Source organism: Micromys minutus (genome assembly GCF_963924665.1).
Source record: "Micromys minutus genome assembly, chromosome: 12".
NCBI classification, from domain to species: domain Eukaryota; kingdom Metazoa; phylum Chordata; class Mammalia; order Rodentia; family Muridae; genus Micromys; species Micromys minutus.
Genome location: NC_137981.1, coordinates 26972055 through 26985003, shown reverse-complemented (window position 1 = coordinate 26985003; position 12949 = coordinate 26972055). Strand labels below are relative to the sequence as shown.

The window sequence follows — 12949 nt, the reverse complement described above, 5'->3', positions numbered from 1 at the left end:
ACCGAATAAAATCAATATAATCCTTTAAATATATTAATATAAATTCTTTGAATATATTCAAGTCACATAAAGAAATAGAACAATGATAATCATAAGAAATGAGAAGAGAATAAATAACAAAACACTTTCATACATTGGTCTAAATGCATCACAGGGCCTGACATAATAGATAATATTCCTCCCAAATGTATTCCTTTTAATAGAAACTTACTTCATACACATGACATAGGTAGGATGAAAGCAAACAGATGGAAGAAGAGATGCTACACAGTAAACAGTCTGTGCATATACCATGCAATTCTTAAAGTAGACCACAAAGAAAAGCACTTACTAGGGGTTGGATAGGTCATTAGATGATAAAATAAGCCACTCCCTAGGAAAACAAAGGTCCTAAATTGTATATGCATCAAACAACCGAGACACAGAATTCAAACAGCCAAAACTGAAGAGCTTAGGGAAGTCAGAAATATCCATGATGATTTTTAGCAACTGGTAGGCTTGGCTTAGGTCCCCAACCTACAAAGTCACTGAAGACATAAATAATGCTGTCAACCTCCTGGACCCAGTTAGTCCATCTCAAACAACCAGCCTATAGAAGAGTATTTTCTTTTTTCATGGCCCCATAAAACATTCACCAAGAAATATCTTAGGCAATAGACAAACTTCAACAAATGTATTAAACAAATGGACTCATACAGTATAATGTTTTACTACAGTGAGTCAAAGTTGAAAGCCACAGCAAGAAAACAGCAGGGCAATCTCTAACCATGGAAAAATGAGGCACCGTTCATTTTGTTTAAAGTTATAAGCACAGTTTCGACATCAAGGGACCAGTGCACACACAGACACAGCAATCAGGTGAGCATACTCGGTACAGAGGTCGGAGGATGCATGGGATGCAGAGGAATCCTCTATGTGTAGTCTGACATGCTGAGCTCCGACAGGGTCCAGGACTATTCTAAACAGAAGGCATATACTTTTCATCAAGTGGTATGTGTTCTACAGGCAGAAATGTGAACCGAGACACCTTTTCTCACGGCACCAGTATCAACATAATTCAATTTAATTGCATCATCAGTTAAAGAGTCTTAGCCCTAAATATAACAACTAAACCTGTAATTTTTCTCAAAGAAAACAAGAGAAAATGCTTGTGTCCTTGAATTGAAGTGGCTCTGGGCAAGGATGACAAATGATAAAAACTTAGAAGTGTTGTACTTCCATAAACACAAGTATAGAGATGCAAAGATAAGCCACCAAATAAGAGGACACGTCGGCGCATCAGATAAGTGATGAGCACATGTTTCCAGACGTGGCGTTCTTCCGACTGGATGATAAGATGACAAATGGCACAGTTGAAACAGCCAAGAGTAATCTGAACAGGTATTTCCCCAAAGATGTACCAGGGGCTCATAAGTATGTGGAAACATGCCCAATATCTTTAGTCATTAATTAGAGAAATACAAATTAAATAACAATATGATTTCGGCACACTCCAAACATAATGCCCACAGTCCAAGAGACCGATGATGCCAAGTATTGGCATGATTATGCAGGAAACTGTATCCTGTGCACTGTTCACTGGAGCAGTCACTGAGGAACAAAATTTGTTTCTTAAGGTGTGACTCAATATGACCCAAAGACTGTACTTGTAGGGATCTACCCAAGCGTATACCTACACAAAGACCTGGGTGGAATCATTCACAAGTGCTCCATTCATAATAACCAGAAACTGGAGACGATCCAAGTGTGCTCAGTGGCTGGTGAGAGAGTAAACAAAATGCAGCAGAACCATCCAATAAACTTCTACATGGCAACAAAGCAGGCCAGAGACAGACCGTTCTCAAAATGCCACAAAGTGAAAGAGACCAGGTGCAAAATTTACAGTTGTGTGCTATTTTAATGAAATGCTTAGGAAAGGGAGATTTATGGAGAGGGACAATAGAGTAATGCTGGCTTATAGCTGAGGTTGCGCCTGGGGATTAATTGTGGCTGTGATTAATGAGGTATGGACTAAGTGTAGAACTTTGGGGGCTGTGCTTGCAATGTCTTAAAAATGTACTGATGGTTGCATAACTTTGTAGGTTTATAAAACTGCACCGAATTGTTTATTATGAGCTACAAATTCTACTGGATATTAATTATGTTTCATCAGTGCTGTTTGTCGCTTCCTTAAAACCATGTCTCCTCATGCCCTAGGATTAGGGTCAAGCTGGTGTGTCATTTAGAGGGAGGGTTATAGCAGGGGCAATCATGGTTGCAGAAAGGTCAGCCTATCAGCCTCTCATCCTGATATACCTGGCTCTGCTTCATGGAGAGCTTGCAACCCCTCCTGTCTTGGGTCCTCCTCCCTATTCCTCATCATCCTCCCCACACAGTGGTCACATCTGAAGCTGGTAGCTACTGGGTCAAGAAGTACAGCAAAGATGGCATCCTTGCTTGGTGGACTAAAGTTTGGTCTTCCTTAGCCCATGGACTATATAAGTGGGCTTGTCATGTTTCCATTGCTATGGCACAATACTTGATGTGTCAACTTAAGGTGGGAAAAGGCTCATTTTTGCTTTGAGGTCTGTGGCAAGGCAGCACATCATGGCAGGAGACTCTGGCAGAGCACACCTTTTCGTGGTGGCAAGGAAGCAAAGAGAGCAGGGAGGAGTAGGAGGAGTCTTAGTTTCTCTGTTGGTTTCGCTTTGATAAAATTACCCACAAAAGCAACTTAGGGGAGAAAGTGTTTACTTTGGTGTACAGTCTAGAGAAGACACAGTTTTCCTGGGGAAAGTATGGTAGCAGAGGCATGAGGCCAGCCTGTGACATTTGACCTGCAATCCAAGGGCAGAGAGAGAAGAGGGAGTTGAACCTCAAAGCCTGCTCCCAGTAATGTGCATTGTCCAGCAAGGCCTCACCTCCAAATGGTTCCATAACTTTCTTTAGCAGAGCCAACAAGCTGGAGACAAAATGTTCAAGCATATAGCCTGCAAAGAACATTTCACATTTAAGCCAAGACAGGATCTCAATGTCCTCTTTGTGGGTGTGTCCCACATCACCTAATTTCTTCCCATCAGACTCTGACTCTCAAAGGTTTCACCATATCTTGATGGTACCGTAAACTGGTGACCAAAACTTAATTCATGACCTCCAGAGGACTTTTAAGATCTAAACGATTACCCATAGGTCGGGGTCATTATCTTAGTTAGGGTTTCTATTGCTGTAAATAGACACCATGACCATAGCAACTCCCCCTGAAGAAAACATTTAATTGGGGCTGGTTTACAGTTCAGAGTTTTAGTCCATTATAGTCATGGCAAGAAGCATGGGGGCAAGTGTGGCAGCATACAAGCATACATGATGTTGGAGAGGCAGCTAGCTGAGAGTTCAATCTCTCTATCCATAGACAGCAAAAAGAAACTGAGGCACACTGGGCCTAGCTTGAGCATCTGAAACCTCAAAGCCCACCCTCAGTGACACACTTCCTCCAACAAAGCCACACCTATCCCAACATGGCCACACTTCTCCATAGTGCCAATCCCTATGAGCCTATGGGGCCATTTTCATTCAAATTATCACAGTCATAGAGTTCTACCCAAATATTATTTCTGCCTCTGTGCCAGCTACACTGGGGGCTTCAGTGATGTAGTGGATGCCCAGTCCAAAGCTTTCAAAGCATTTTATGAAATGCTATGTCTTTGTAAAAAGTATATTCCTACTTCAACCTACAACCATGGTGGAGCCAGGCCTGACCATGGATCTGCCAGGGAGCATTCATCCTCCTGATCAGAGCCTGATGTGACCTCATGTGGTGCTGACTCCCTTCTGCAGTGTTGGCTGGAGAACAAGTCACTTCTTTCCTTCACCTTAGCTTTAAGCTGTGTCCTGGGCTTGTAGCCCATCCTTTCCATGACAGAGACCCAAGTCCTGGTGCCCTCTTTGGTTGCTGCTGTGGGAAGTGGGCCCTGAGCCTCAAGCTAGGGCATGATCAGTGTCCTTTGTCACTCCCTTCTAAAGGAAAAATGGCAGAAATCACAGAACCAGGGCCAGGAGCCAGGAAAGGAAACCCTTAGGCAGGGAGGAATCCTCAGAAAGAGGCCACATGCTGGTGCTGAGGACAATGTGGTCATAGGGAAAGGTTCCTTGCCAAGTGACCGGGGCAAGATGGAGATTCTAGGGTGTACCATGTCTTGCTAAGAAAAGTTCGAAGAAGAAAAGTAAAGCTTGTTATCATGACTGTGACCTGTCCTGAGGCAAGAAGCTGCTATGGCTTGGGAGGGGTGGTGATGGCCTTTAGGACTGATGGATTCTTCCTTTCCTCTGACTAAATGTCCTTAGGAAGCAGATGTCCCAGAACAAAGCAAGCATTTCAAAGTTCTGTGGGGTTTATAATTTGCTTCCTCTTGAAGGGCCAGCAATGAGAGCAGCACCTCCCTTTTATAAAATGACTCTAAACAGACCCCCCTCCCAAAAGAACAGACTTAAAACAAAATTCTGTGATTACTCAAAACCATGATGCTTCTTGGGTGTTGGCCAAAAGTAAAAAGCTGGAGAGAGAGAGAGAGAGAGAGAGAGAGAGAGAGAGAGAGAGAGAGAGAGAGAAGAGAACTAGGAGTAAAGGAAAGCAGTTCCTAGGTGGCTATCTCCTAGGTATAAGACAGTGTGTGCTCACAAAGAAGCCCCAGGAAAGTGGCATCATATCTCCTGAGCCAGTCTGTCTTCAAGTGTATGGTGCTTACTGTCTCATAGACAGATTGTAGCCAGGATGTGTTGGAGTCCATGGTTATCTTGAGTGCCAGTTAATGCATGGTCCTTATTTCTCTGAACCAACAGAGATTTTTAAACATCCTTTGACAATGAAAGCGAGGGATTTACTCAGTAAGTGACATGTCAGGGTCTCGGCGAGGTAGAGGTACAATTACAGAGTTTCTGAGATCTTATAGTTAGCACAAAGATGTTTTATGGTCAAAGGAAAAGTACTGGTCTAACAAAGCCTGTGTTTCCGTGGTCATGAACAGGTGTGGTGGAGGAGTTGACAGAGCAAGATGGCCTCAGTGGCTTTAGGATCAATTTATATGTTGGGCTAACAGTGAACTTGGATGACGTAATTCACTTGTGAATGGTCCTGGTAATACTGGGGTGGGGGAGTCTTTGGCAACCAGATCACAAAGGAGCAGATTCTATAGGTCACAAGGACAAATAGGTCACAAGGGAGGGCAGAAACAACAACTAGTGTACTATGGTTGCCAGACCCCAACAGCCCTTCCTAGAGACACTGGCTGCAACCTTGCACATACAGAACACGACTTGCCTTACTTTCAGCTCATGTGCTGAGAACAGATTCCACACTATATAGTCACGACATTGACACTGAATGATACTCATTGGTGGTGATTGCTAAGTGATTGTCATGAGTCCAACACAGTGTAAGATGCTAGGTGTGTCATGGTATAAGACCAATGCAGGGTGACACTATTTACTTATCTTGAAAGTAACATTACACAACCTCTAAGTAGCTCCTGGCGCCTCTCAGAGGCACAATGTCAATTGACCTTGTGTATTTTAATGGCAGTTGAGGGCTCTGGAACCTAGAGTGAGACATCTGAAAAGTTGTCCCCATTTGCAGAAGTTCTTGGATTTGTGGTGGCTGGTATTGGGAAAAGGAGTGTTTCTGTAGTCACTAATATTTATTATTGTCCTAAAAGTAACAAGAGAGTTACTAAGGTAGCTACAGAAATTAAGATTCTTTAAGATTCTACGATAAAGATTTTATAGTACAGGTAGTATCTGTGGGATGCATACTACCTTGAAGAGGTGAGCAGAGAACCAGTTGTAAAGGAACAGATAGATCCTTCCCATGATACAGGTTGGGCATTCAACTCATCAGGACAAGAAATGGAAGAAGTGGACACTTCTGGAGGTAAGAAAGATCAGTTAAAGTGAAACCTTCCACTATGCTGTGAAGTAAGAAGTACTCAGGAGACAAAGATGGATGCTGTCAGAGCCCAGGCAACATTGTTCCTTGACCCCACTTGCTAAGGGCTCTCTGTGCCCAAATCTTTGGTTTCTAGCTGTCTTACTTCAGACAGTAACATATCTCCATGTAACAACGTGACAGACATCTCTACCCAGGGCTAAGAAACTCCTGCTCATCCAAATGAAGACTAGAAATGGCAGGCACTAAGGAACACAGGCTCCACAATGGTCAGGTCCTGCAGAAAGATAGTCTTGAACCATGGGTACCACTAGGTATCCAAAGTGTGGTTCCGTGAGAGCTCCTCAACTCCAAGAGCTAGCATGTCTCTGTGGCCAGAGTCAGGATGGCCATTTGGTGGCCAGAGCAACTTAAAGGGACCCATGCTGTGAGTCACAATTGTGATTTGATGTTACATTTAGCTAGCAACGAAGACTGTGGTTGGGTACAAAAGGCATAGTTGTAACTATATTCTCTGGTGGAATCAGCTTGGTATATGGTAGGATGTTTCCCCCTTTCTCTCCGTTCTCCCAAACGATCCTAGCTCTCAAGCAGAGGCACAGAATTTACACCACATACACGATTTGGGTAGGCGACATCACTCATTCCAGACAATGTTCAGGAACAAGCTGTCCTCCTCTGCTCACTCTTGGGCCAGAACAACTTTTGGTCTTTGGTACCAGACACAGTTCCAGTTCTAAAGTGTCCAGAACTTACCCTGAGTCATCCTCCTTCTACCAGGGAAGAAGTCAGAGCAGCCATACCCAATCTAGTACATACGTAAAACATACCAGAATGGATGCCATCTTCTGGTAAAAGCTCTTTAAGGAGCTGGCTTTATCCCAGAGCAACTGTTCTAATCTGGGTCAACTGGCAATCTTTCTGTCTTCGTTTTCTAGTTTTTTCTTGTCCAGACAAATTCCAGGATCCTTGCATCAGGGTTAATGTTCACTCAACCTGGACTGAATTTCACATATCTTCTAGTGGAGGGGCCTGGGCCTTTGTAAAGTCTAGATTTCTTACCTTAAAGGGCTAAAGATTCCAGGTACCATGTCCTTTCAAAGTGACTTGCACCAAACAGACACAGACATAGAAACCACTACTAACTTTGCTTTCTGAAAATAAATAAATAAAAGAAAGTTTACCAAGAATTTGTTCAAAGTCCTTCAAAACCAAGGTCACAAGCTTTATTGGCATTTTGGGGAAGCAATGCATTAGTCAGTGGGTCAGTCTTTCTTTCCTTACTAGTCTGGTCCGACATACATTGCACTTGGCTGGATACCCCTGACAGTGGTGTAGCTTGTGTCAGAGCAGGGCATGGCATACTATGCTGGGCAGAGGAGTTTCTGATTGGTGTCCAAGTGGAAACTTACACTCCTTCCCTCAGAAGGCAACATCATATTTCCCATGATGTCCATGTTGTTTGTATGTACTGGATGCCTGTTTGACATACGTAGACTTTGTATGCCTGTGATGGCTCATTTTGTCAACTTGACCAACCTTGGAGAGTACCTGAAGGGAAAGACTGGCTGTGAGTACACACAGGACCACCCCCATGGACCAGGGGTCTCAACTAAATAAAAGGAAGCAAAGGGGATCGGAGCACAAGTCACCCCTCCCACTCCCACCCAACCCTGTTACATAGCCCACTTTGGTGTGGACTGTTTTGCTCCTTGAGTGGTAACAAATCCCCCCTCTCTCAAATTGTTCCTGCCACAACCAGAAAATCAATCAATACAATGGTACAATTTTTTTAGACCCATACTATTCCATCTGACATCCTAATAGCTCTGTGAGAGAGAACTGGCCTGGTCTGGTCACCCATATTTTAGACTGACAGGTGAGGCCCATGGAAATGGATGATTTATCTAGAACCCCTTCTTCAGCTACAATGTCATCTTTAGCCCCTTTTCCAACATCTGTTCACTAAATCAAGATTCTGCCAGTTTTGAAGCCATGGTTCTTTGTCTTCGTGGGACAGAGACTTCAGGAGATGACCAGCAGGGACCATAGTACCTCTTACAAAATACTCATACCACATGTGCCGCCTTCTGCCTCTTCTATGCTAGAGCCTGAAAAACAGCTTCATTTAACAACAAGCTCCCCACAGACAGCACATCTCTTAGATTGCACTGCCCTCTAATTTAGAGGGAGTTTCCTGACCTAGTTTTCCATCTTTTTTGGTTTGACTGCCACCAATAACACTTGCCTTCTGTGTCAGAGACAAACTGGAACCCTGTTCAGATTCAAGGTATAGCATAACATTTCTTGTAAGTTAATCATAAGGTGGTTTTTCATAGTTGAAAAGTCTTCCCCAGGCTTGGCTCCACGGGAGAAACAAAACTCAGAGAGAAAAGTGTGACCCGCACATCACTGAGATGACTCACTGTGTGCTTGGGATCTTGTTGAACTATGAATTATAACTAAATTTAGTGGGACGAAGCCTTGCTGTTTTGAAGGAAAAGGATGGTGACAAGGCAGATCCTTTTCAGCTTTCTAAAACCCTCTGGGTATGTTGGCATATATTCATAGAAATGATGTTCCAGAAACTTTAATCGTGCATGAAAGACCTAAAGAATTAAGTCCAAGTAAAAGGAAGAGGAAGGGAAAACATTTCAATCTCCTGTGTATGAGGTGTCCTGGGGATACTTTCTGAGTTCAGAGGCAAAATGGAAAGACTGTTGAAGGATTTTAGCAGAAAAGGGAAGAAAACTGTGAACTTAATATAAGTCCAGGATTAAAGGATGCCTTAGTTAGGGTTTACTGCTGGGAACAGACAAAAGGACCGAGGCAACTCTTATACAGACAACATTTAATTGGGGATGGCTTATAGATTCAGAAATTCAGTCCATTATCATCAAGGCAGGAACATGATAGCATCGAGGCAGGCATGATGCAGGAGGAGCTGAGAGTTTTTCATCTTCATCTGAAGGCTGCTGGGTAGACAGGCTTCCAGGCAACTAGGATGAGGGTCTTAAAGCCCACACCCACAGTGGCACATGTCCTCCAACAAGGCCACACCTCCTAAGAGTTCTCCCTGGTCTAAGCATATTCAAACTACCACAAAGGGGGATTGAAAAAAATGTTGCAATTAATGTGTCAGTTTGGTGGAAGAGATCTATGCAAACCTATGTGAAAAGTCTAAGGCCTTAAGATAATAATAATTATGAGAAAGCATGGAGACAGATATAGGCCATGCCATCCTCTGTGTCAATCAAAGGCATGCAGCCAAAGAGGGTCATATGTTTCTTCTTTAACTGAAAAACTTAGTGTTTAGACAATGACATGGGACAGTTCTTCCCTGACACGACAGCCATAAACCAGCACTAACGTGTTGGCAATTGTTTTGACAACAAGTATGAACATAGCCTTCAAGATGGCCCACTTTAACATGGAAATTCCAATGTTCAGGTTCAAACTTAAAAATGACAGCTTAAGAATGGGATACTATTCTGCACAAGTACATTAGAGAACAAATCAGCTGTTCATATGCTAGAGAATTACTGTGTAAGCTATAGTTTATCTCTTCATTGGAAAATATTCAAATATAGGTTAGATATAAATAAAGGTGTCATACTGAAATTTAATGCAATTTCTTAAAGATGTATAAAATTAATAATAAATATTTTAGTCATATAAAAACCTCCTCATAGCAGCTTTATTCCTAATGGTTTGAATAGAGATAACTCCCATAAACTCATGTATGTATGCACTAGGAGGTGTGGCTTTGTTGGAGTGGGTGTGGCCTTGATGGAGGAAGTGTGTCACTGGAGATGGGCTTTGAGGTCATATATATATACTCAAGCTCCACCCAGTGTAGAATTCAGTCTCCTCTAGCTTCTTTCTGGTCAAGATGTAGAACTCTTGGCTTTCCCAGCACCATGTCTGTCTGCATGCTGCCATGCTTCTTGCTATGATTAAAATGGTAAAACTGTAAGCCATCCCCAATTAAGTGTTTGTCTTTATAAAAGTTGCCTTGGTCATGTTGTTCCATAACAGCATTAAAACCCTAACCAAGACATTTCCCAAACTGAGAAACAATAATTATTTTCATAAATAGATGAGTAAACTATGAGACAGTCAGACAATGGAATATTATTTGGAGATATATATGTATGTATACATACATGCATGTACATATACATAATAAATGCATATATACACATATACATATATGAGCCACCAAACCAGAAAAAGACATTGGCAAAGAAATCTTTAAGTGCCTGTTATCAAGTGAATAACGCCGGTATGAACTGGCTTCACATGACATGCTTCCAACCCTACAATGTCCCAGAACCAGCAGAATATGGAACCAGTCAGAGCAAAGATCAATGGTTTTCGGGACCTGAAGGGTGTGAATAGGCGAAGCAACTCTTAGGGCTGTGAAGCCACTTTACATAAGATGATAATGCTGCCGACACATATTTGTCCAGACCCATAGAGCCTGACTTAACGTTACCTTCAGTCTATGCGTGTTCCTGGTGAGCCTGCTCAGCTGTTAACTGGCAAGCTGCTGGTGGGAGGAACTGATATTAGAGAAAGCTGGGCCTGTGTAGAGCACCAGAATTCTGGGGGAAAAAACTCTGTTCCTTCTTAGTTCATCTGTGAACTTAAACTACTCTAAAAATAGTCAGAGCTTCTTATTGGTTTATTGTTTTTTAGAAGGAAAAAATGTTGTGGAAATATTTACAAAATTTATGTTTTGGTCACAATAACCACTGTTTTAATCCATGGGCCTGACTGATTTTATTTGAAAAGAAAAAGAAACAAATATGTCAAGAGTTTAAAAGGCTACGGATCCAAGCTGCGTGTGTGTTTGTCTGTTTAAGCAATCCCTCACTTGCTCTTGGCGGTCAGAGTTTTGTAAACTCACATTCCTTTTAGCTATTTGTTTATTTACACAGTGGGCCCCACACGCTACAGATATGACCACTGTCTGTTCTGTTCCCAAGGAAAATGAGCCATCTGTGGGGAATCCCAGTGGGAACACTTGGACATTTTCTCACACTGAGTCTTCATTTACTTGTTTTTAAATACTTAGGACTGTTGTTACAATAGCCTGTGACTACATGTATACATTTACTTGTGCGTAATTGTAAATATATCCAGCAGTAATTCTCTGTCTTGTCTCCCATCTGTGCCATTTCCTCAGCCTCCCTGTTCTCAAACCCTTGACCATTTCTAAAGTTTCTTTACACATAGCTCATTCTAGCTTAAATATTGTCTCCCCTATTTTGATATGAAGTGTGGGGTATTTCACATTAGATTTTTTTTTTCTTAGCAATGTATCTAAGACCTGGAACTTTCTCTTCACAATGCATCTTACTTCCTCAGTACATGGGTCACTAGTTTATTTCTGTCTCCATCCCCAGGAGATTTAGTGTAAGAATAACTGTACTTAACCAATCACTGGTGATAATTGACCTGTTTCAAGATCTGATCAGATTTTGCACAGTTCGATAATGCCTGAGTCTTATGTATGCGTCATCTCACACATACACAGTCAGGTTCATGCAAGGAATTTTCAGAAGCAGACTCCAAGGCTTTGTCATTTTGGTAGATGTTGCTAAGATGTTTTTCTCCATGAAACGTTGCACTCAGAGAATGTCTGCATGCTTGTTGAGAGTGCTTACTCAGCATTGACTGATGCCATTCTGGCACTGAGGGTAAAGGAAGTGCCCTCTCTTAGTACCTTTTCAAGATGAGTTTAACATGTTTACACACTTGAGGCTCTCTTTTGGATGCTAATCACCGCTCCACTGACTGTTGAGTGAATAGGAAGTTGATCATGTCTTCCACATCTCAGAAATTTTTCATGGTCTGAGGAGACAGAGTGTTTTGAGAATCGCATTTTCATGCTGCACTCTGTGCCTGGAAACAAACGATTCTACAGGGAGCTTCCGTGTGAGTTGATGGAGCCAATAGAAAAGCTATGAAACAAGACTGAATAGCCACTCAAATAAGTCTCTGGACTTTAACACATGCAGAGAAGGTCAGAACACAAAACACTGCGATGTGTACCCTTCATTGTCAACAAGGAGGGATTCAGAGTCAACAAAGAGACACACCTCTGCTATGTCTGCAGGTGTCTTTCCAGAGGGATTTAACTGAGATGCAAATGTATCTTGGATGTAATGGCATCATCCTCTTGGATAACAACTTGGATTGAATGGATAGAGAATGTAAGCTTAGCACCAGCATTCATCTCTCTCTGACTATGGATGGCATATGACCAGCTTCCATGACTTCCCTGTCACAAGGGAGCAGGGCCTCAAACTGGAAGCCAAAATAACCCTTCCTTCCTGGTATGGCTTTCCTCTGTAGAAAGATAAGTGGCTGATGTAAGAGCTAGGGCATAACTTAGCTTACACATTCACTGCTTATTAACTGGTTAGACTCATGGATTTGACTTTCTTCAATATAAGGCTTGACATTCACATCACAATGCTTTATCATGGACAGCACATAGAACAAAAGACATTGGAGTGGCCCCACAGGATCAGCTGACTGACTGTTTTGCCTGACTGGTGACTTTGGCTGACAGGCATGATTCATTTTCTTGTCCTAAAGATGAAGGTACCATAGAAATAAGCCCCTTGTATTTATAGAGGACCCTGAGTCCCTCCTTTTATTTGGCTAAGAGCCACTTGGTTTGGGAATTATTGAACACAAAGACATGAACTAAAAATGTTGGCCCTAGGAAAGCCAGCTCAAGTATATGTACATTTTGATGACACCATTAGTAACCAATCATATGGTTAGTAACCAAGCTGGGTTGTACCCAGTTAATGTAGGTACAAGCTATCAGTTCATATACTCCTAAATAATGAGAACAAGCTGGTCCTTGGTTTCTCCAATGAGTTTGAACTTTGAGGAGCCCATCATTAGCCTCAAGATAGTTCATCATCTTTGTTTTGCCTAATGGGGGAGTATAAGACCTGCCAGCATCTTTGGAGACAATATAAGACCATTATCTGCCTCTCTGTGAGGTGG

The 12949-nt window shown here is 42.3% G+C and overlaps 1 protein-coding gene across 1 annotated transcript in view; it reads left to right on the top strand.

The window, feature by feature from the left end:
- The window catches only part of VSTM4 (V-set and transmembrane domain containing 4), a 79770-nt gene that overhangs the window by 43154 nt on the left and 23667 nt on the right, over positions 1-12949 (top strand). The gene's annotated exons all lie outside the window — the stretch shown is intronic.